At 57.3% G+C, this 22,997-nt stretch overlaps 1 protein-coding gene across 5 annotated transcripts in view; it reads left to right on the forward strand.

The window, feature by feature from the left end:
- The first annotated feature begins 1,577 nt into the window (after nucleotides 1-1,577).
- SH3BP4 (SH3 domain binding protein 4) overlaps nucleotides 1,578-22,997 on the forward strand; it is a 72,005-nt gene continuing 50,585 nt past the window's right edge. For all 5 annotated transcript variants that reach the window (XM_053919237.2, XM_053919234.2, XM_053919233.2 and 2 more), the window contains exon 1: nucleotides 1,578-1,849. The gene's annotated coding sequence lies outside the window, so the exon portion shown is untranslated. The remainder of the gene's footprint in view (nucleotides 1,850-22,997) is intronic.

Genomic DNA, 22,997 nt, shown 5'->3' on the forward strand with positions numbered 1-22,997 from the left:
GAGAATTAACATCGCCACGTTATGTTCTGTGCACCCCTGGAAATGCCCTCCCTCTACCGATGGAACCATTCCCCCTCCTTTTTCCCCGAATACCGCTTGTCTTTGTCTCCTGAGCAAAGCGCTGTCTGAAGCAGTTCAGCCCCGAATAGCTGTTCTTATTGATCTCAAAGATGTGCTCGTTGCCTCTCACTTTGAAAGGCTCTTTTATTTTTAGGGCAGCAGGGCTAATTATATCCATTTTCAGGAATTCAAAGGTCCACATGGTGATAACACTGAAACCAGAACACCCATCTCCACCCTCTGGTCCCGGCGTCTCCTGAGAATCACTCGGACTTCAGTTCCAGAGGCAGGAGCCGGATTCCCTGGGCGAAGGGAGTCCGTCTCCCAGGCAGAGCGAGCCCGAAATATGGGTTTGAATTAGATTCACGCGTCCTCTGTGATGCTGATACAGTGCCTAAGGTCTGAAATCACGCGTCAAATGTGAACAATAGTACCTGCCTCGCGAGGTAAGGTGAGGAATGGCTCAAAGGGTGTCTAGCTCTGGACTGGAAATAACTGTTATCTTTTCTTCCTGGAGGAAGACCTGTGCTTCCCCCAGGTTTCTGCCTCTCTGGGCCGAAGTCTTGGGCCGGGGGCAGTGGGGGGGGGGGGTGTTATTCAGTGTGCAGTGGTTAGAGCCCAGCCTCTGCGGTGGCCTGGGGTCAAATTCTGCCCACCACTTTGCTGGGTCAAAACCAACCCTCCAAGCTTCAGTCCACTCGTGTGTGAAATGGACTAATGGGACCAGCCAAGTGTGGGATTTGCTGAGGATGAAGTGGGCCAGTCCATGGAAAGTGCTTACTGCACAGTAAGTGAATTCATTTACTGAGCATTTATTGAGAGCCTACTACGCGCTAGGCAAGTTCTTGGCGGGGACCCAGAGGGACACAGGCCATACCAAGTGTAAAAGGTCGTGAGGCTAGGTATGCCATTTGCAGCTTGCTCAGCAGGAAGTTCTCCTTTGTAATTTTCAGTGTCTGCCTTTTTAACTTTGCGTTTGCCTTTCAGGGTTCTCGACAAGAGTGTTATGTTCTTTTAATTAGATTCTAGCCTCCCGGGCTTGGCTGACGCCCGCTCGGGCATCGGAACCTCACCTAGGTGACCCTGGAGAAGAGGTGAGGGGATGGGGATGCCATAGGCACAGGAGCTCGGCCAAAAGGTCTCCATGAAACAGCCGCATCTAGACGCGCCCGGTACCAGGGATCACGATCCCGGGGACGTCCTGCGTTCGGGAGCCCACACCCTGGCCAGGGCCGGGAAGGGAAAAGAATGAGGCGCCGAGGAGGGATCCCGCGGGACTCTGGAGACCCGGCGCCAACCGCCCCCCCCCGCCCCCCAGCCGCGGCAAAGTGCCACAGCCGCGCTCCTGGTAACACGCCCCGCCTCCGGCCTCCCGGCAACGGCGGCTCGACCCCGCCCCCGGCCTCCGGGCAGCCTCCGCTCGGCCCGCCCCTCTGCGATCGCCCCGCCCCCCGCTCAGCTTCGTCCACACCCTGCTCCAGCAAGGCCACCGCTCTGTCCCGCCCCTTAGACCCCGCCCGGGCGCGGAGACCACCCCTGCCGCTGGCTCCGCGATTCCCGCCCGAGTCGCCGCCCTGCGAGCTCTGCTCCCGCCCCCGAACCCCGCCCCGACCAGGGGACCTCCTTCCACCCGCCCCGGCGGGGGCCGAGCGCTCTGGGCACTCTCGGCGTCCCGGCCCCTCGCCGCCGCCGCGCGGTGATTCCCGCGGAGCCGCGCGCGCCGCCGCCCAGGAGAGTTCCCAGACCGAGAGGAGAGTCGCAGGAGCCGGTGGGACGCGATGCGAGCCAGGTGGGTAGTCGGCGCGCCGGCCGGTCCCCTGCAGGCGCTCCAGCCCCGTGCCCGGCCTCGCTCCCGCGGCGCCTGCTCGGGCTCGTGGGGTTTGGCACCTCTCGAGCGCCGATCGTTTCCCCGCCGCCTGAGTTCGGGGTCCTGGGTGCCTCGGCGCGGCTGGCGACTTCTGGAAGCCTCGCGCGCCCCTTGCGACTTCGCCGGGCTCCCCGGTCACCCACGCAGGCCGGCGGGTAGGGGTTCCGGTGCCGAGCCGCGCTGTGAGCCCTTGCCTGAGCCCGGCAGATCCCCGCTCTCCTGGCCCTGGCGCTTTCCGGGGCGGCCGTGTTGGGTGGCCCACATCCACAACGGGGCACGAATATGGGGGGAGATCACTCGCCTCGCGCGGCCGCGGGGCGCGGGGAGAGCTGGAGGGTCCGGGGCGCCCCCTCGCGCGGCCCCCGGGTGGAGGGAAGGGCGCATGGTCCCGGGTTAAACTTGTTGGTGACAATGCATATTTCAGTTTAGGAGATCCCTCGTTTTTGGATGGAAATGAAAACCCGGGTTTCTGGCTTAGTCTTGCGGTGACCGAGCAGCCGCGAGGTGACAGCGCCGGCGGTCGGCGGGTGGGGACAGCGGTGAGAGGCACGTTGTTCTCTATGGGATGTTTCCCGGCAAGCCCGCTCCGTGGCGCGATCAGTGGTCAGTTGGATCTCAGCCTTTGGGTCCTGTGGCTCCCACCCAGGGGCTGGCCCTGCAGCCTGGGGTCCTGACCGTCCTGGCCCTTCCCCCGGGTGTGGGTTGGGCAAGGAGCAGCCGGCTCTCAACTGCACAGGGGCAGGCTTTTATTGGGGTGATTCTTTCCAAGTTAGTGCAGCAGCCTGGTGTTGTCTGTTTATCAGTAGTGATAAGTTAGTGTAACTTTTGTTCTGATCACCGAAACAATAATCTAGCTTTGGGTGGAAAATATGGAAGTAGAGACATATCAAACAGAAACCGCCACTGATCCTGCAATCCCTATGGCCTTTAATATTTATTCATCTTTCTTGGGGTCCCACACTTACTGATTTCATTAAGTGGCTACTGGAGCCTCTAGCCTAAAGCAGAAGTAATCTCTTAATGCCACTGTCCCGTCCCCACCCATCAAAATGGGATTGTCTCTGAGCACCATAGTTTGGGTTTATGGGCCTGGTTTCCCTCTCCGTGGGTGCCAGCCCCCTTGCCAGTGGGTGGTGTTTTCCATGCCTTCTGTAGGCTCGAGGTGGAGAGAGGAGTGGTCAGCTTCGACGCTGGCCCAGGCGGGGTTGGCCCCGTGCCTCTGCACCCTCCGCTGTGGTTTTGGCTCCTTGCCTTGTAAAAATGAAGGTAATGGTTCTCAAACTGCTTCTCAGGCCACCATAAAAATTAATGGGTGGTTTGCAAAGCGTATTGCCATCCTCGGGTGGACAGCAGCTGGACTTTAAGGGACTAGGGAGCACTGTGCTTGTTGTTCTGTGTTTCTGTCGTCACCAAATAAAAGAGGCTGCCTCCCACCTGGCCACCCTGACCGGGAGACAGACTCCAGGAATGTCTGGTGGAGCCTGGAGGACCGTCCTGGTCCCCTGCTCAGGACAGCCTGTCCAGGCCAAGTCCCCCAGAAACTGGGGCCTGTGGACATGGACAGTGTGCCCAAACCGTCCTCCTCTCTGCCTTCCGCATCTGGGCAAAGGGGGAGGGGGTCAGGGAGCATCGATGTTAACACAGGCCCAAGTTGCACAGGCCTGATGCGTGTCCGGCGTGGACTGCCGAGGCCACACTGACCCGAGAGGGAACAGTGAGTTCTGGGAGAAGGACGCAGCGCACAAACCTGGCTTCCTGGGGTCTGCTTTCTGGCTCAGTTGTTTACTAAGTGAACAATGACCCGCTCAGATGGGCCTTGCAGGAGAAGCTTCTGTGAGCGGTGGTGCTTTTCCTATTGTCCCAAGTCTGAGGCACCACACCTCGGGGACCTTCGAAAACAATTAGAAGACACTCAGCCCATTCGTTAATTCCTCTCTGAGTTTTCTGGGGGGCCAGGCCGCACAGGTTGCCTTTTGTTCCCCCAGAACCGAAACCGAGGGGGAAGATCCTCTTTCTGCGAACCTCTCGCCACTCCCTCTCACTGCTCCGGTTTGTCATCTGATAGTTCCTTTTTTTTTATTGTCGCTCCCACCAACACTTTGATCTGCCCAAGGTCCAGTAGCTGATCCCAGCCCAGACCCGGGGGGTTTCCAGAAGGACCCAGAGAGGGGGCTGGACGAGTTGCTGATTAGGGGCCCCGGCGGCTCAGTGTCTGGTAACGAGCTCTTCCTAAGCTGCGTGTAGGGAGGAAGGGGCCGCCGACTGGATTCTCTCCCTCGCTGTTGTTTGTGAACTTGCTTTCGGGTTCCCGGCCGCCTGGAACTGTTCTCCTGCAGGCTGCTTGAACAGACTTCTTTCTTATTCTAATGTCTGTTTCTAGCCTGATAATAAGATATGCTAATGGCGAGTAGGGTTTTAAGCCTTGGATCCTGGCCAGTTAGGTGTGGGAGCCTCCTGGGGAGGAGGCCCCGCCTCCCACCAGCTTCTTAGGGAGCCCTTGACTCAAAACAAGCGGAAGAGCCTCCAGTTCACCCCTGGTGACCCCACTCCCGCTCAGGGCAGGCCTCCCTGTCTCCCTGTTTGAGGTGCTAGCCTTGTTTTGACGGAGTAGAAGCGGCTGTTTAGCCCGTGGGCCTTGGGCCAGCCATGTGGGTTTCCCTTCGCTTTGTTGTTTTCAAATTTGACACCTGAATTGGGCCACATTGCCATTTTTCTTCTGAGAACTGGAGTCAGGCCCCTGGGATATTTTATTTCCTAAGGCCCTGGAGATGGGCACTAGGGTTTCTTTGTCCACAGGGCACTGCCTGACAACCAGGGATTGGGAGAGGTCGCGGAGCTGGGAAATCGCCTTGCGCGCAGTGCTCAGGCCCGCTTGGCTCCCGCCGTCCGGGGTTACTCTCCGCTGCCACTGAAGCCAGGTCTCCTGGCTCCTCGGCTCTTCACACAGTAGAAGCCCCATGTTCTGCCACTACCCTCTGGAGGAGTGACAGAACAGTAATTCAAGCCCCCACACACCCAGGGAACAATCCAGCTACTCAGGATCTTCCCTGGGCCTGAGGGCGTCCCTGTTACGGGCACAGCAGCAGCTGATACGGCTGGACCAGAGGCCCACGGGAAGACGATGATCTTCAGCCTTTAGAAGAAGACAAGAGGATGCAGGCGCTGTTTGAGAAAGTGAGGGGGTGTGTGGTGTGTTTCAGGGAGGGAACGGTGGGGTCCCATCCAGTGGGTACAGCGTGGGGGCCGTTAGGCAAACAAAGACCTTCCTTCCGGAACCAGCAGTAGGCACCTGCAGATTCAAGGGAGAGAATGGTGGACTGAGTTAGCCTAATTTAAATGAAGATTTGGGGTGTTTCCAGGGGGAAGAAATAGGAACTTGGTAAGGGCTTACGATGTACTAGGCCCTGCGTGCACACTTTAAAATCCTCACCGAAACAGTGAGAATTTAAGTCGCTTCTCCAAGGTGACAGCTCAGGCACTAAGTGCTCGAGCTGGGAATGGAACCTGGGGCTGCCTGTGCCCACCTCGATCTCCATGCTGATGTCTCCCTGGGCGCAGAAATTAACAAATGGCTGGCTGGCTCAAATTTTGGTAGCATCCAGGCAGGAAGCTGGAAGCATGCCTGCCTCCCTTACACCATGATAAAAAAGCTTCAGAAATCTTTAAAATCCACGAAATCATTTCAGCCTGCATGTAAGACAGCTGGTATGCACCTTTGTTCCCGGGGCTGGTGCCCTCGCCCTGGCTGTTGGGGTGAAAGTGGATTTATTGGGAAGACTGCAGTTTTGAAGTGGAGATAACCCAGCACCGAGCACGCGGGAAGGTATTCTGGCAGATGAGGTCACTGGAATAAGATTAAAGTTATGGGAAGGTGGTTAAGTAAATGTAAGATAAGGTTTCCACCTTCCGCTCCGCAATCTCAGAAATGAGGAATGGGAGATTATTCTTATCTCCTTGATAAAAACCAGTGTCCTGGAACTCTGCTAAAGCCGGTTAGCCCAGCTCTTCTGAACAGATCCAAAAGGATACTTTCTGCGAAACCGATTTTGTGGTTCTGGATTCTTGTAAATCGTCTTTTCCTCTCTCTCCCTCTTCCCCCTTCCCCTAGTCTGTGCAGTTTGGGAAAAGCCTGCCCCCTCGTTTCGGAACTTGGAAGCCTCCTCAAATCTGCAGACCCTAATGGAAGACAAAGTTTTTCATTTCTACCTTCTCCAAGGTAGCAGGTCCCAAGCCTGCAGTGAGCCACTGCAGAGAAACCTGCTCTCTGGGGAAAAAAAGCCAAGAGCCTTGATTGTAGTGTCTGCCAATTACCAGGTGTAAACACCTTCCACTGTGGCTGACCGCAGGCCTCCACTGTCGGAGCTGCGCATTACTATGTAACAACCTGTGGGAGCCAGTAAGAGCCACTCGGGCTTACCTTTCTTGGACAGAGCCCACCTGCCCAGCTTCCTCCTGAATGACTGGAATGCGTGGCTGGCTTCTGCTCCGACCCGGCTGCCTAGCTGAGGGGGAGGAAAGAGGACTTGGGTGTCATTTGTTGGCCTGCACTGGCCAGAAAGCACAGAGTGCTTCAAAACTCAGACCGACCGCACATTAAAATTACCTGGGAGCTTCAAAAGTTTTTTGTAAAGATCTTTGCCACCCCCGTCTCCCGTTGAATCAGAATTCTGAGGGAGGGGCTCAGCTGTAGCAGTTAAAAGCGCCCTGGTTGAACAGTCACCAGTGTAGGGAAGTGTGTGGAAGAGGAAATGTGGAAAGTGCCAGTGTAAGAACTGGCCAAACCGTGGAACATTTTCATAAGGGTTTATTGGAGCCAAACCAATGACATTGCCAGGGACCGAGACCTCAGTGCTCTGCAGGAGAAGTTGGTAGTTTTTTACACACTTGGAATTTGGGAGGGAATGTCAGGAAGTGCCCGTGGGGGCAGCAAGGTGGGGACGGTCACAGGAGTATGTGCTCTCTGGAGGGGGTCATTCTTCCAGGGGTCTGAAGGAGCGGCTTTTCAGAGGTGTTGTGAACCGTGAAAGTGGGGCGGGGGGCGGGGGAGACCCCTACTAAGGCGGGCTTCTGGTGGCTCACTGGGCTCACATTGGAAAAAGCAGCCGTTTCTGCACAGGGGCGCTCACAGCAACCGCCCTTCGGGGAGTAGCCGCAGCCCGTGCCTTGCCGTCCCGCCCTCTGAGCCGCCCTCGTAGAGGTTTGCTGGAGTCCGCTCTCCACCAGTGGGACTGAGGCTTTGTACGTTTCCTTCTTCATCGCACCCCAAATTGGAGATTCCTGTTGGCGGTGAATTGGTGCCAACCACCATCAGTCGACAGCGTGTTAACCTAGATACCCAGAAACCAGGGCCAGGGCTCGCCTAAGACAAAGGCCAGCCTTTCTATGGGCCTGGCGTGTAACTCCCTGCCATGAGCGGGCCCGAGAGTGACTCCCCCCCAGTGCCTGCCCAGTTAGGAGTTTATGGGTGACCGGTGGACCCTGTATTTGACAACAAGAAGTTGGAGCTTTCCCTGTGGGTCCCAGCAGGGTTTCCAGCAGAAGGCTCTGAGCAAGGACTAGGCGGGCAGAGCCCCCATCTTCCCAGGTGCCAGCTGTCAGTCTCACTCCAGCGGCCCTTCCCCTCCACACTGGTGGGCACATACCTGTTCCGCCTGGGTTGCATCTGCCGGTCTGGCCCAAAGAAGGGGCCTGGATGAAGTGAGGGGATGGCCTTGGGTGGGCTGGGCTGATCTTGGGTGCTAAAGCAGAGAGCTGGTGTCTAGAGGAGCTTCTCGAGACCCCCAAGCAAGGAAAGGAGGAACTGGACAGCTAAGGACTTTGTGTAAGAGTCCTTGAGCTTGGTGGCACGCGTAAGCTGGTTACTCTTTTCTGTAGCATAATAAGCAGTAACGTTACTTTAAAACGGGAGAGCACTTAGCCAGTGTCATTGAACTGTGGAGCCAGTCTCGTTAGCAGGTCTGGGGCTGGGAAGAGGCAAACCAGGCCCCTGGGGTGCAGGCTTTACAAAGGCCTTGTGCACACCAGGGCTGCCTGGCTGGGCAGCAAAGGGCCGATGGAGAGGGTGTGTGGCCAGGGCTCCTTCCCTTAGAGGTGACCAATGAGTGTGGGAGAGCTGAGTGGAGATTTGAGTGTGGACAGCGGGGCCTGGCAACCCAGTCTGGGTCAGCCCCTGCAGACGGGGCAGGGAGGCCCAGGGGCGGGGGAAGGAAGCTGCTGGAGGTGTGTCCCTGAGGCCCAGCAGGAGAAGGTTGGGGGTGGGAGCCCCCCACAGACAGACCGGGGTAGCAGATGATCAGAGACTGGGGACCACAGTTTGTGATTTTAGTCGTGGGAAGTTTCTAGAACAAAATAGGGAACGCAGAGCATAGGCCATGGAGAAGAATATTAGTGATGAAATAAGTAAGATTGTCATTTGAGGGTGTCAAGACAGGAGGGACCCCAGGTTGGGATGTTGGGGCTGGGGAGGTCTGGTGGGAGTGACAGGGAGTGGATAGCAGGGACTGAGGGAGGGTCCCGCAAGTGGTGGGTGACCCCAGAGAGGGGTGTGAATGGCTGTCATCGGGAGGGACTGGTGCGAAGGCTTCCCCAAATGCGGCCTTGGTGGGAGGCTGGCTGCGGGGTGGCCTCGTGTGTCTCTCAGACCCAGTTCCCTACTCTCCCCTTTCTGGGAGACCTTTCCTGAGCCCCAGGTCAGAGCTGACCACTGCTTCCTTCCTTACCTGCCTGCCGTCCCCTGGGGGCGCCACTGGGCACAGGGTCGCATTTCATTCATCAAGGCTGTCCCTTGCTCAGTGCACACCGACAGCAGGTCTCACCAACGAAGGCGTTGCCAGGTGAGGGGGGCCCGCCAAGGTGGCACAGAGGGTGGCGGTTCCCCCAGGACCACCCAGCGACGAGGCCAACGTTCTCTTCCTAGACCTCTAACAGGTTAAGACTTACAATGTGTGGCGGACGTAATTTCCAGCGTGGGGGTCGCGGTCAGCTGTGAACTCGGAGCCGCCATGGGGGCCGGCCCTGTTCTGTGCGGTTTAGCGTTTCATGCAGCTGGGCTTCCCTAGCTTTGCTCCCGTTTTACACGGTTGCCCTTTCTGAGAGGGTCTGAGTTCTTAACAGCTTCAGGATACAAAGAAGTGGATGGAATACCTAACAGCGCACATACACTGAAACCTTTTAGATGGAGTACCTAACAGCGCAGATACATTGAAACCTTTTAAACTGCCGTGGCGTCAGATAGTGGCCTGTGTCCCGTGGGCAAACGCAGAAGGAAGGGGCTGTGTTCAGATGGAGCTGGATCCAATCCCTGGAGATGACGTGGCCCCAGAAGGTCATTTCTGTCCAGTGTTGGGCCCGGGGCCTGGGACCAGAGCAACTCTGGAGACGGTGTGGACCGGGCGGGTAGTCTGCTGTGGTCTGGTCTCTCTCACTCTCCCTCCCTGTCAGCCCCGCCCCAAACACCCCCTGCAAAGCTGTGTTTTCGTTTCCTTTCCTTTCCCTTGTGGTTTCAGAAATCAGCGTTTCAGGGGTGCACAGGAGGGAAGCCCTGTTCTGCTCTCCAGCCGGGTCGTGGTCGCAGCCATTGAAAGCTCACCTTTTTTACAGTGCTGGTGTTTCCAATTTTGGTCACATTTCTGGACTCTGGGTGAGGTGACAGCAGATCCGTCACTTGCTGGGCATCAAAAGTGAATTCCCTGGAGTCTACTAAGTGTTTTTTTTCCTTATATTTTATTAGAACCCCCCCATGATTTCGGGACTGTTCAGTTAGTATGTGTTCACAGAGACAGACCGGGGATCTACTTAGTGTAGAAGCTTCTGGGCTCCAAGGTCAGGGCTGCAGCTGCCACGAGCTCATGTTCTCCAGGTGGGACCGGGGACTGTCTCCTCGCTCACACGTTTTATTCTGAAGTATTTTAAGAGCCTGAGAAATTCGTGTTTCAGGTAATTTGACATTTAGGTAGGCGCTAATCTCTCACTACGGCTGCTATTTGGGGGCCCATACGCACTTGAAAACTTGAACCCCCCTTTGAATGGGGGTTTTCTTGGGGTCGCCTGGTCACTGGGCTTTCCATCTGTGTCGTTGTGCCCAAGTTTCCTGTAAGTGACTGTCTCCTTTCGGTCAATCAGATGATGAAACCACCCTGGGTGCATAACTGCAAGTCATCATATTTGATTCAAGGAAAATATTAAGAATTAAGTGACTCATCATTTCTCATGATATTCCAACACTGTGTTTTGTATCCAGGCCATGGTCAGGGAGCGGAGGTGGCTGGAACCAAGTTTTCACGGCTGAGTTCTGGGAAGTTCCTTTTCTTAGCAGAGTCTCCACCTTAGGGCCTTGTTTTACTTCTGGTGACATGGGGGCTTCTCAACACCTGTCTGCGTTCGAATCTTTGGCTTCTACCTTCCGGTTTTGACCTTGGGCAAGTTTTTGGACTTTGTCCAGCCTCAGCTGTCTGATCTGTCCGTGGTGATGGTGCCGCGTACCCCCGGGGGCGGACGGGGGACGGACCTGTGGAGACAGGGGCCCGCCACACCGCCCCCTGCCAGTCCGGGAGCCCGTCGCCACCCTGGCCTCTCTGCCCCAAGTGCGCACTGCAAGCTACCCTTCAGTGCTGAGCGCACAGAGGTTTCTCTTCTTACGTCGCACCGTCTGAATCACGTAGGAGTGCAGCTCTTGGACAGTTTTCGGTGTCCACCGACCTTTAGAAAGCGGCGGCACACACTAGCCGGTGATGCACTACACAGGGGTCAGGACCCCAGACCGTGGGAGCCAGAGAGGTGTGGGAGCAGCCAGGTGCACCCCAGCCCCGGACCTGGGCTGGGGTGTGGCTCAGCCTGGTAGTGTGGGGGGCCGGCAGCCCCTTGCTGGACGCTCCGTTTGCAGAAGGGCCCGACCGGCCCTGACTCCTTGGGGGATGCGAGGGGACTGAGAAGCATCTTGCATGCAATCCAAGTACTTTCTAGATCTAGGAAGTGTTTGGGGACTAGTTTCTTAGGACTCTTCTTCTTTTCTTTAAACCCTGTCCACTTAAGGTGTTGTTTTTTTTTTTTTTAATTATTCAAATAATGTTCATTTTAGCAACATTAGAAAATGCAAAAGGAGAAAACGTTCCCACCAGTGAAACTCCGCCACCCAGGACAACCCCTCTGGCCGTTGGACGTGTACATGTAGGCTTTCCAACGACAGCGGGGATGGCAGCGAACCTCTGACCTGCCCTGGCCGGCAGGCGTTCTCCAGTCAGCGTTTGCCTGGCGAATGCTGGGCTTTCTATCTGAGATTGCTGTGGACATCTTTCCAGAGGAATAGGCACAGATTTAGGTCCTCAGACTCCCGGTCAGGTGTGGGCGGGGGCGGGGGGGTGTGGGGGGGCCCTCCTTATCTAGCATAACAAGTCCTCCTTCCTTGGCAGTTTCCTGTTACTGGGGTGTGAGACACGGGACTGCAGTGACCGGCTTGAGATTATCTCAATGTGTTTGGAAGTACATCCTTGGATCGATTTTTTGTTTTGATTTTATTGTGCTGAAAATCTACACAGAACTAATTCTGTGAATTGCTGGGTGAATGTATACTCGCTACTCAGTAAAGCACCCCCAAAGGGAGATATGGGGGACAGCTTCTTTATCTCTTGAATAAAATTTGGTGACCATGTCTCTATTAGCCTTAGAGTTGCCGGCACCCCTTCCGGGGGACTTATTTCTGATTGTCCAAACCCTAACATGCCTTGCACTGTTGAGTTTTTGGGTGGGCTTGGAAGTGTACCCCTCAATTTTACGATGCGCGTAGACACTCCCGTTTCAGGAACAGTAAAATATGGGGGAACCTGTGTGTTTTAGAACACGAGAAACAGTTCTCCGGGGAGGGCTGCAGGGCCCACGGCCTCCTGGGAAGGCAGGAGTGATTTCCACGTGTCTGGCTTCAAAGACGGCCACTGCAGACCCCCCAGGGTCCCATCGTTACGATCGGCTGTGACAGCACGGACGGCAGGCCGATCTGGTGCAGGTACACACCTGCTTTTCCGAAGCTCCAGTTCTGTTGAGAGGAAGCGCCTGTGCCATCCCCCGACGACAAGGCTGTGCTTGCTGATTCTCACCGTGGGCTGGTGTGCCAGGGCCCCCTCCTTCTGGCAGGAGAGGAAAGCTGACCTGTGGCAGAAGACATCTGGCCTGTCTCCTAAGCATGGCTCTGTGGGGGACCTGGCCGCCGCCTCTGGTCTTGGCACACGCTGTGTCCTGAGTCATCATCCACCGACCGGAACCCGAGGCTGAGCGCTGGGGGCTGCCGGGAACCAGGAGATCTGCTTGCTCACTCTGGTTAAGCTCACCCTGATTTATTCCAGGGGGCACGGAGTGTGGGGGGCTGGAGCCTGATGCTGGGCCCTTGGATAACGCTCAGGGACACTGTCCTGGCCCTCTTCCGCTCCTTCTGATCAGCTCTCGTGTGACCTGAGCTTCTGATTTTGTCACCCTCGCTGGGCCGCGGTGTGCTGGGTGGGGGGATGGAGAAACCACCAGAGATGGCTTGGCCCTCACTGCAGAGGTTTGATGAAGCACACTTGGGGGTGGCAGGACGGTCTCCCCCAAGAAGCCCCACTAAGCAGGGGGACGTGAAGGAGCTGTGTGGGTGCAGGCAGGGGTCTTGGGGATGGCGAGTGATTGGGGAAATGCAGGGAGCTGCAAGGGGTGACCACTCTCTGGGAGTACCTGAGGGCGACGGGGGTGCTGGTGACTGGGTGGACAGGCCATGGGGGCCGCAGTCAGCTCTGAGCTCTGTCTCGGGGCACTGAGGGGCCTCGATGAAATGCGCCCGCAGGATTGGAAAGGGTCCAGGGAGGGGACCGGGCACACCATACCTCATGCGGGGCCCCCTCCTCACAGGCTCCCTGGGACCCCATTCGGTGACCCATGGCGGTGCCTCTCCCTCATGGGCTGTTGGGAGACCATCTGATTAAATGACCCCTCTGTACAGTGTGAAGAGTAACCTTTATTTAAAAAACGAAACTTCAGAAACGAAGCTCCCTGTCGGTCACCAAGGGAGCATATTTGTACTCCAGGAAGGGAGAGGTGTGTGAAGATGATGCAGAGATCCCCAGTGAAACAGCGCCGGCGGGACCGGGAGATGGGTCCCTGACTGTCTTTGAGGCTGCCCCCCAGGCCACAGCAGCCGGGGCGAGGCGCCAGGCTGGGCGAGTCCCGGCATCCCTTGTTGGGTGCCGAAACTCCCCAGGCTGGCTGGTGGCTACCTCTGGACAGCCCCCTTGTGGCCCCATGCGAGCTGCTGAGAGGCTGCCGCGGCGCTGGGGGGCTGGCCGGCGGACGGCCGTGTTAACCCACGTGGGCCTGGCGACTCTTGGGGTCTGCCTCTGAGGACACTTCAGTATGGCCTTCTGCTCCAGTGGGACACCCAGCTGTCCTCAACGCGCTCAGAGTAAACCACTGCTTCAAGGTGGAAAGGACGCGACCAAGAGCTGGAAAAGGATGTCACGAACGCCGCTGTTTTATCGTTCGTGACACTGTCAAGAACCCGGCTGCTCGCTAACTTGGGAATCTGATGAGGGTTCTGGGAAGGAGCGGGCTGTTTGACGAGCAGGAAACCGGAGAGAAGAGCAGGGGCTCCTTGGGGATGGGTGGGTGGCAGGCTGCAGGGAGCAGGTGAGTAAGGCGGGCGGGACACACTGCTGATGCACGGTAGATGGTTGTAAATTAGGCTCCACAGGAAAACAGGAGCGCGTGACTTTGAATATGTCAGGCTGTTAGTGGCTGTCCTTTGCCTCAAGCTTTTACTGCCGGGATTGCAGATAGGGAGTCTACAGAAATAACACTGTTGTTTGGATGTGAAGGTTGGCAGGCGAGGTTTGAGGGGGTGGTCTCCAGGCCCCTCAGCCCAGCCCCCTCTGTTGTCTGTAACAAAACAAACCAAATTTTAAATGTTTGGGGAGAAATGGCGACCAGTGTTTGTAAAGCACCGGCAGGCGGGCACTCCCCCAGGTCCCTGACTTATCGGACGCCGTGGAAACCCAGGAGGTCAGTGTCGCTGTCTGCGTCTCACCGGCGGCGAGGCTGAAGCCGAGAGGATGGTGTGGTCGGTCCAGGGACATGGTGATAAGGAGGGCACCAGGGAGTGAGCTTACGTGGTGCTAATGCCGGGTCGCTAAGGGAGGGGCGTCCACCTCACACCTTGGTGCGCTGGCGCCGCGGTGGGTGCTCGGGCTGCACGCATGGGGCTGTTGAGGTCCCCAAAAGGGACACGACACCAGATGTTGCACTGGCGGCGGCGCTCGTGAGTGTTTCTGGGATCAGCCCCGCGGCGGCGAAGCTCCCGCTCCGTCCCAGCAACACGGCATCGGACGCTGGTGTCTCTGCTGGCTTCTAGGCTGATTGCACGCCCTGCTCTGGAGGGGTCTGTGCCTGTGCCTCCCTTGGCTTCCTTTGAATGATAAGGACACTCAGGATCTTCGAAACGGAAGTTGGCTTCATTGCTGGCAGAGTCCTGGTGTCACCCTGACGTGAGCATCCTGGCCGGGAAGTGTAACCACTTAATCAGGCCGACGTGGTACCCGGTAACAGACTCGGAGTCCCTCTGTGCCAGCGGTGGGGTTTCTCCTTGTGGGTGCATCGTGGGAATGACGAAAAGAGCCAGGACGCCAGTAGCCTTTGCTCTGGGCCAGGTCCTGCCTTTGCACTTTACCTGTGAACTCATCTGCACAGGTCCTGTGAGGTGAGCGGCTTTTGCGACGCCGGTGTCACCGACGGGGAGACTCTTCGGAGGAGAGGGTAAGGGACTTGTCCCAGTTGGGAGTGCAGCACTGGATTTGAGTCCAGGCTGTCACTGTGACACTGGGTTCTCCCCCAGGGCAGAGGCACCCCCTGGGGTGGACGAGGTGCCTCCCACCAGACTGGGGAGCAGTGCGGGCTGGTGCCAGGGGTGGGGGAGGCAGGCAGGGCGAAGTCCCAGGTGAGACGCAGAGGCTCAGGCAGTAGCCAGTGAGTGGGTGGTCTGAGGGGCTGATCCCTGTCCACCAGCGGAAGCCAGGGCTTGAGGATGGGGGATGGACTGGTGTTGGGACTGTGGGGAGCTGGGCAGAAGGGACTCCATTGTCTTCCCACTGCCCCTCCCCACGTGCCGTGCACCTGGGAGCCCGCTGTGCGGTGGGAGGTGCTGTGTCCGTGACCTCCCCTCGTCTCTATGGAACCGTCAGCTGTCAAGGTCTCTGCCATGCCAGGCGCCCGGCGGGACACTCGGTCGGGATGATCTAAACCTCATCCTCACCCCCCGGGGGATGGATGTTGTAGAGAGAAATCCGTATTCCTAGGAAGCCTGCCCTCAGATGCTTTCCAGACTGGCCATTTTATGTCCGTTAAACGGAGAATTAGTGAACTATGGGAAGCTCCCCACTCGGACGGGTCAAGGTACCTCCACGGCTTTCCCGCCACCCACGGAGTGGGCCACGGGGTCCACTCTGGCCTGCCTGGTGCAGCTGATGGAATGAATGGTGGGCGGGGCCTTCTGTGCCCTGCACTCAGGCCAGCTTCGTGATAGCCGATGGAAAGTTCCAGAATTGCCTCTTTGGATGTTTGAGCCCAGAGGGACTGTTTGGAAGTAGCAACACGACTGGAGCCACGGGTGGGGGGGGATTACAGCTGTGTTTCCCTGACGGGGAGCTCCCGAGAGCCACCTGGTGAGCGCCCGCAGCCAGGTGGACCCCCGCATGCTTGTTCTTTCTCAGGAGACTCCAGTTGTTGTTTTAATTACTCAAAAGTATTCAATTTTTCCCTTTCTGTCTTTCCCTCTTTCTTCCCTCTCATTTTCTACTTCACTTCTGGTGCCATTGCATCGGGCCTGGCGGGCCTCCGTCCGGATTCCTACTTCTGACTTTACTGAGGCTTCCAGAATCTGCTCGTGCTGGTTGGTGAGGACCCTTGGATCCCCGCACAGCATCTCCTCCGGGGCGTGGGGTTTGGTTCGGACCAACGAGAGAAAGCTCATTGATTAAGTTCTGTTCTTTGCTGTGCGCCATATGGTCTGTCTGCCGCGTGGTCATATTTTGGGAGCTGGGCGCGTGGTTTCCGACACGCCTGGTTTTGTCGTTTTCTCTGGAGCGGCGCTAGCAGCTTTCTTTATCTGTGTTCCTTCCGTGTGATGTCTGGGTCTTTCGGTCCCTTGACAGTTTTGCCCATCTCAAAGTCCTCCGTTTTCTGTGTATTCAACAGCCCCGGTCCTGAGTGTTACCTTCTCCGATCTCCTGCGAGGTCACCCCATCTGGGTCGGTTTGCTGTGGGTTTACCTCATGCGGCGGGTAAGCGTGAGGCCCTTCTCGCTGGGGGAAAGCGCCCCGCCGAGGTGTTTCATATTTGCGGCGGTAACACCTACGGCTGGTTTGACCACGGCCTCTTCCTACACGGGTTTGCTTCTCGGGCCTTGTGAGCTTTCGTTCTCTGTGGTTTGGAGGTTGGACCACGTCCTGGGGCTCCCGTCTGCCCAGCCGTTACCTCTAAGAAAAGGAAACGTTTCCGCCGAGAGGACCTGGTGGGGTGGAGGAGGAGTGCAGTGTTAGCACGTGGGGGCTGCCCGCAGACGAAGCGGCTGTCTCGTGGTGACGCGCCCCCTGTGTCTCCTCCCAGAGCTGAGAGCACAGTTCTCTCTGAGAAAGTTGCCTTGTGTGCTGTCGAATCTGCTAATCCAGCTGTGGGGTTTTTTTTGTTGTTGCTCTTTGCATTATTGGGTGGTTTGGGTTTTGTGCATTTAATGCCTTGATCGGGGGTGACTCAGGGGAGAGTTTAGATCCCATCTCCCCACCCAGTGCTCAGGGCCTCCTGTCTCTGCATTTGGGAGGCTGCGTGGTATTACAGGTACAAACGGGTGTCTCAGGACTCCGTAGCCCTATGATGTACCGTGGGTACCAGCATCGGCAGTGAGTGGTGTGGCCCTGTGACCCCAGCCTCCTCCTGGGAAGCCGACCCGCCTTGTTCCCCCTCATTCATTCCTTGTTCCCTTGCAGACACCCACTGGTGCCTTCAGTGCGCTGGGCACAGTTCAGTCACAGCCTTCGCCCTTTCCCGAGAACTCAGAGCACCGTCTGATCGTGTTTCTTCCCCTCCTGTATTCTCCCACCCCCGCGCACCCCCCTGGTTTCCCAGAGGGAGCCCCACCTTCCGGCCTGGCAGGCCGGCCATGAGCGTTTTCTCTCTGGCCTGCCCCTCCCTGCGTCCTCCAGGCCTGACCCTAAGAGGCCACAGTGTCCCCCCAGTGACGTGTGTTCCTGGGCCTTCCCCCGGGGCCTCCTGCCTGCCTGTTCCAGCTCCAGCTGCATAGGTGAGAGCCCAGGTGTAAGTAGCAGTGCTGAAGATGGGCCAGACGGTGTCCCTCCTTATGGTTCGTTACTCCTGAGCTTAAGGGTCGTCTCTGTGGGGCTTATCCGCGTCCTCCTGCATCGGAGTCACAGTGAGGGTTACTTACAGGCATTGCTCAGGTTGCACCCCGAGAGAGTCGGGAGGCCTGGGGCTGGGGCCCCAGCACCCCTGATTTTCAAAGCACCCCAGGTGGCTCTGCCCAGCCTGAGTGAAAACACCAGCTTAGAGGGACGGCGTTGGCATCGTGTCTCGAATGGTGTCATTGCTGAGAGGGTGGCTTTTCTAAATGTTTGGTGCGCTTACATCTGCTAGTGATACGGGTAACGAGTGCCCTTGTGGCCATTCCAGACAGACAGACAGACAGACAACTGGAAGGTGAAAAGCAAGTCGCTCTGCCCAGCTGGAGCTAGCGGTGTCTCCGGGCTCATCACTGCTCTCAGCGGAAACGGGCCTGGACGTGACTTCTCGGCCTCGACTATCGTCGAGCTGAGCCCGTCGGCCAGTGGGGCTCTTCTGCGTTTCCTTCTCTCTCGCTCAGCTCTGGGCAGCGATGTTCCGCCCGTGTGCCGCAGGGACGTTTAAAACATGTGCTGCCTGACTGTTCGGGGCACTGACCTCTTTGCCCTTAGATTGTCAAATACAAAAATGACAACGGCCAGCACAGCAACAGCCGTCAGGTGTGAGTGCCTGGCCTTGAACCATAAATGTACAGGTTACATAATAGGGCTGCATCTTCTGTCACGCGCATAATGAGGTTGCGTCTGATTGGTTAATTCTTGGTACCAGAAACCCTCATATACAAGTATACACACCAGATTTTTCCAAAAGTCACTTTGGAACAAAAAGGGTAGGTAATTACTAGGATTTATTTTTTTATAAGTCAATCAAAATTATACCTATTTTTTTTCAGATAGGCAAAATATATATCTTTTGGTGTGTTGCAGAATTTTAGTGATTAGTTTATGTGCCCGGAGATGAGAACGGTTGGAAATCACTGGCTTTCGGGACGGGATCCCCTTTTGCCTCTCCAGGCGACTGCAGAGGAGATTGCTTGGTTTTTTTAATCACTTTATAAATTTCATGAATTATTTTTGGAGAGAGGGAAGGAGAGGAAGAGGCACAGGCCAAACGCCCTGGACGGATGACAGATGGGCAAAGAGCAGCCTCTGCAGACAAGGGAAGGGGAAGGGTACGCAGGCTCGAGAGGAAGGGAATCCGGCGGGCTGCAAAGGGACGAACGCTGAGGACGTTATGCTAGGTGAAATAAACCAGTCACAAGAAGACAAATCCTGTACGACCCTATTTTACAAGCTACCTAGAATAGTCGAATTCATAGAAACAGGAAGCAGAATTGTGGGTACCAGGAGCAAGGGAGTCGGGGTGGGGACTGAACCCGAAATGCAGGCATGTGCGCTGACCGGGAATTGAACCTGCCACCTTTCCCTTTGCAGAACGACGCCCAACCCACTGAGACACGCGGGTCAGGGCCATTTGTTTTTCAGCTGCGTTACAGCTGTCTGGTGGGGCCCGAGGCCCAGCCGGAAGGAAGTCGGGTGTGTGTTGCTGTAGCGCGTTGCCGGTCACCATCGTCTTCGGAAACTACACGAAGAACACGGAATAGGTTAGTGTTTAGGGCCTCCCTCTTTTCAAGAAGTTTTATTTATTTTTAATTGTGGTTAAAAAAAAAAACATGTAAGAGGGACCTCTTGGCTACTGTGAATAGAGCAGCTGTGAACACAGGTGGGCAACTGTCTCTTCGAGACCCTTACCTGGAGGTGGGATTGCTGTACCGTATGATAATTCTGTTTTCACTTTTATTTTTGGAACCTCCATACGGTTTTCCACAGTGGCCGTATCATTTGATACGAGCAGCGCGCAGGGGTCTGGGTCCCCCAGTCTCGGCCACAGGCATTCTTCTCTGGCTTTGACCATCCTCGTCCCTGGGGCTGAGCGGGGAGGCTGCGTTGTGGTTTTGACTTGCATTGCCTAGTAGTGAGTGAGGCTGGGCACCTTTTCACCCGCTTGTTGGCTGGCCTGCCCTCTGTCCAGAGTGTGTATTTACTTAGATTTTCTGTAAAGTGTTTTTGACGGTCCTTTTTCTTGACTTTATTGGTACCGAAGCTGCTTGTGGTAAAAACGAGAGCTCAGTCAGATTGTTTTCCGTAGCACGGGTTCCTCCCGTTTCACTTGAACGTGGGGAGCTTATTTCTGAGCAGATCGTTTAGAAGGATTTCCTTCCGTGAAATTGGGAGCAAGCCTCCCCTGGCGTTGCTCCCAGAAAGCCGCCTTCCCCCCACCCCCCGCAAACTGTTCAAAGGGCCCCTGTAGTTAAAGTCCGTTGTCATGAAAACCACGGATAACACGCGCTCACCGCCCCCCAGACGGGAAATCTTGGGAGAGCCACCCACCCGGTGACTACAGATGGCCCAGCGAACGCGGTTTCTGTCGGTTTACGAGTGCTCCGTGCTTATCATAGATTTAGAAAACAGACCCTGTGGAAGGAATTAACCCCCCTCCCCCGACGGCCTCTGGGAGATGAGGCACGTGGACGTCGTTTCAGAAATGGGGTCCTTCACACCTGCTCCTGCAGCGCGGACGTCACCGGTCTCCCTGCCAGGGCCAGCGCCGTCGCCCGGGAGTCGTTTGCATCACTGCATTGTGACCCCTGCACTGACAGTGATGGAGGTCGGAGGTCAGTGTCCTTCATCACTCCTGTGCATTCCCGGTTTCTACACTCCCCGCCCAGTCCTGCCATCTGAGAGGGGATTTCAGCGGGCACCCCGCAAGGAAAACAGCTTCCCTGCAGCCCCGAGTTTGGCTGAAGAGCGTGAGCGGGCGGCACCAGGGTGAAAGCCGTCCAGCATCTGGGGAAGGCGTGCACATGCAGACCCTCGGTGCAGACCCTCGGGGGCAGCCAGCCAGTGCTTTCCCCTGCCTCCCTCGGGGGAGGGCTGCCCTGGGGCCCCGCCCCCCTTCCGGAAGCCTGGTCTGGGGGCTGCGGCAGCACTGCTCACACAAGTCCAGAGCCCACTGCCAGGTGTTTCTCTGGGTCTGGTTGGCAGGTTTGCCCGAACCTTGGAGAAGGAACGTTTTCACCTGTCTCAGCGGGTCAGCCTTACCAGCTGTGGGAAAATGGTCACGTCAGGATTCGTCGTGATGGTCTTGAACTTGACCCCACTTTGCCGCCCTGAAAATGCTGCGTTGGGTTGAGCGGGTGGGGTGGGTTGTCCCGTGGACACTCAGCTTGCAGTTCATGGTGGTGCCCTGAGTTACAACTTGGGGTGCACTGGGCCCCCTTGGAGCCCAGCAGCTTCTGGAACCTTCAGCTCCACTCGGCCCTGAGGCTTCTGCGTTAGTGATGGTCTGGCCCTGTGTGGAGAGACAGCAAGGGGTTCATCGCCAGGCACAGCCCCCCTGCTCCCCTCTCCTGCCTCCCCACAGCTCCTGGTCACTCACAGCTGGTGTTGGGTGCTTTTTGGCCCACAAGAGGGAGGACAGGGAGCAGTTAGGGGGCTCTGAGCCAGTCAGTGCGCCCACGCAGGGGGTGCGGGCCCACCGTGACACGTGGCAATTTGTAATGAGGCCACTCATAGAACTTACCCTGATGACGGTGTGACATGTGCCCAGCACACTGCTCAGCACTGTCCCTGGGGGCCTCCAAGCCCGGCCCAGCAAGCAGCTGCCTGGGACTTCTCAGGGCTTGGGGACTTGAAGAGGGATAGCTGGTATGAACTGGGGAACTGAGCCCTTGGTCCTGGTGGCGGTGGCAGCTCTGTGCCGGGGGCCCCGCGGCTGACAAGGTCTTTGGTTGGGGCTGAGTAGTTCGTTGTCTCAAGATGGAAGCCTCAGGCCTCCGAGTGATGGGGGCGGTGACAACAGCTCCCAGGCAGCAGGGGGTCAGCAGGTGTGTGCTGCCTGTGAGGCTGTGCCGAGCTGACTCCCCCCCCCCCACCCCAGCGCAGGTGGGACAGCTTCCCCAGGGAAGCTCGGGCACTGTCAAGGCCACTGGGCCTCCATTCCGTGGGGTGACAAGAGCGTTCCTCCGCTGCTGCCCGAGGAGCTCAGGCCTCTTTCTAGAATCCTACCAGTGAGGCGGGCACTGTGAGCCTCTTCATTTAGCATCTGGGGAAACCGAGGCACTGAGCACTTCACCCAAGCTTTGAAGGTCAAAAATTGAACAAAAGTGGTCTGACCTGGAGCATGCCATCCTAAACCCCCCCTTCCCGGCTTCTGTCCCCAAAATGAACTTGAAAGATGATGTGTTTCTTCTTCCCCCCGCCCCACATCCTCACGTGCCCACCACCCAGTGTGTTCAGGCCCCACACAGAAGCAGAGCTCTCCAAAGGGTGGCGGCTCCGGAGCACGGGACGCTCGGCTGAGGGCGGCACCTGGTACCTGTGGGTCCTCTCTGTGTGCCTGAACCCCCTCAGGTCAAGGGCCGTCATCTGACGACCCCTGAGAAGGACACCACAGACTTGAGGGACTTCACCAGGCAACCCATCCATCCCTGCAGGGTGGCCACCTTCACCCAGCGCCAGCCCACCTGGCCAGGTGCCTGCCAAGAGCCTGAGCAGGGCCGCTGGCGTCCGGGCTCCCCTAGAAGCTGCCTTTGTAGAAGCCCAGGCTGGGGCGTCACCTGTCTGCCTCACGTAGACCCGCTCCTCCACCACCCCCGCCCCGCCCCATTGTCAACCAGTCAGCTGTGGTCCGGTGCCCCTGGCTCCGGTCCTGTGGGGGAGCCGGCCAGCAGTGGGGTCTATGGCTAAGAGGCAGCCCTTCCGTTCACTCAGAGCCTCCGCAGCTAAGCCGGGCTCTGTTCCCTGGACGTGTGCTGGGTGCTTTGCTTTGCTTGTTTTGTTAAAAATAGAAGAGCTTGTGTTCACACCACTGGCTGGCAGTGGACTCGGGGAAATCTTTCAGCAGGGAGGGAGGGTGGGGCCTGCAGAAGGGGCTTCATAGATGCTGGAGGGGGATGGGGGGCCAAGGTCAGCATCAGCAGCCGGGCTGTGTTGATAGTGCGTGCCCTTGGTAGAAAGCGAGGAGAAGGGCCCTTCCCCTCTGTGGCCTTCCTCCCCAGAATCCGTGACCCTGTAGTGGCTGTGTGCGAAACGTCAGGCACTCCCCAATGGAGGGGCACTCACAAAATCCCTGGCTGGTCCTGCCCAAGACTGCCAAGGTCGTCCCTGTCCAGGAGTGTCTGAGAAACCGTCACGGCCGAGAGGAGCCTCAGGAGACGGGGCTGCATGTTGCATGGCGTCCCGGGAGGGACCCTGGGACGGGAAAAGGACGTTGGGGAAGATGGTGGCCATGTGGGTAAAGAAGGGACGTTAGTTAGTGACAATGATAACGTGTCCGCCTTGTTCACCGGACGGGCGTGCTCTCCTACTGTGCGATATTGACAGTGGGGGGAGCGGGGCTGGGGACCCACTGTGCTCTCTCCACAACTTCCGTGCCGTTTTTCTCAGTTTCCTCCCTTTGTTCTAAGTCTCAGCTCTGGATTTTTGTTCTGTGCTTGCCATTAGCTTTGTGTAAAATGTCTCATACGTACAATGGGCCTTTTCCACGCAGCTTTTCTGTGGATCTGAGTCTGCTTTGAAAGGAAGAGTGTGTTTACAAAGCGCACTGGGACGGCCGGTGGGTGGGTGGGTGGCAGGGGGTGCACGGCCCCTGCCCTGTGCACCCACACCTGCTCACGCGGCGACCCCGGCTGGTGTCTGGATTCGGG

This window comes from Desmodus rotundus, chromosome 2, assembly GCF_022682495.2.
Source record: "Desmodus rotundus isolate HL8 chromosome 2, HLdesRot8A.1, whole genome shotgun sequence".
In the NCBI taxonomy this organism is placed as follows: Eukaryota; Metazoa; Chordata; class Mammalia; order Chiroptera; family Phyllostomidae; genus Desmodus; species Desmodus rotundus.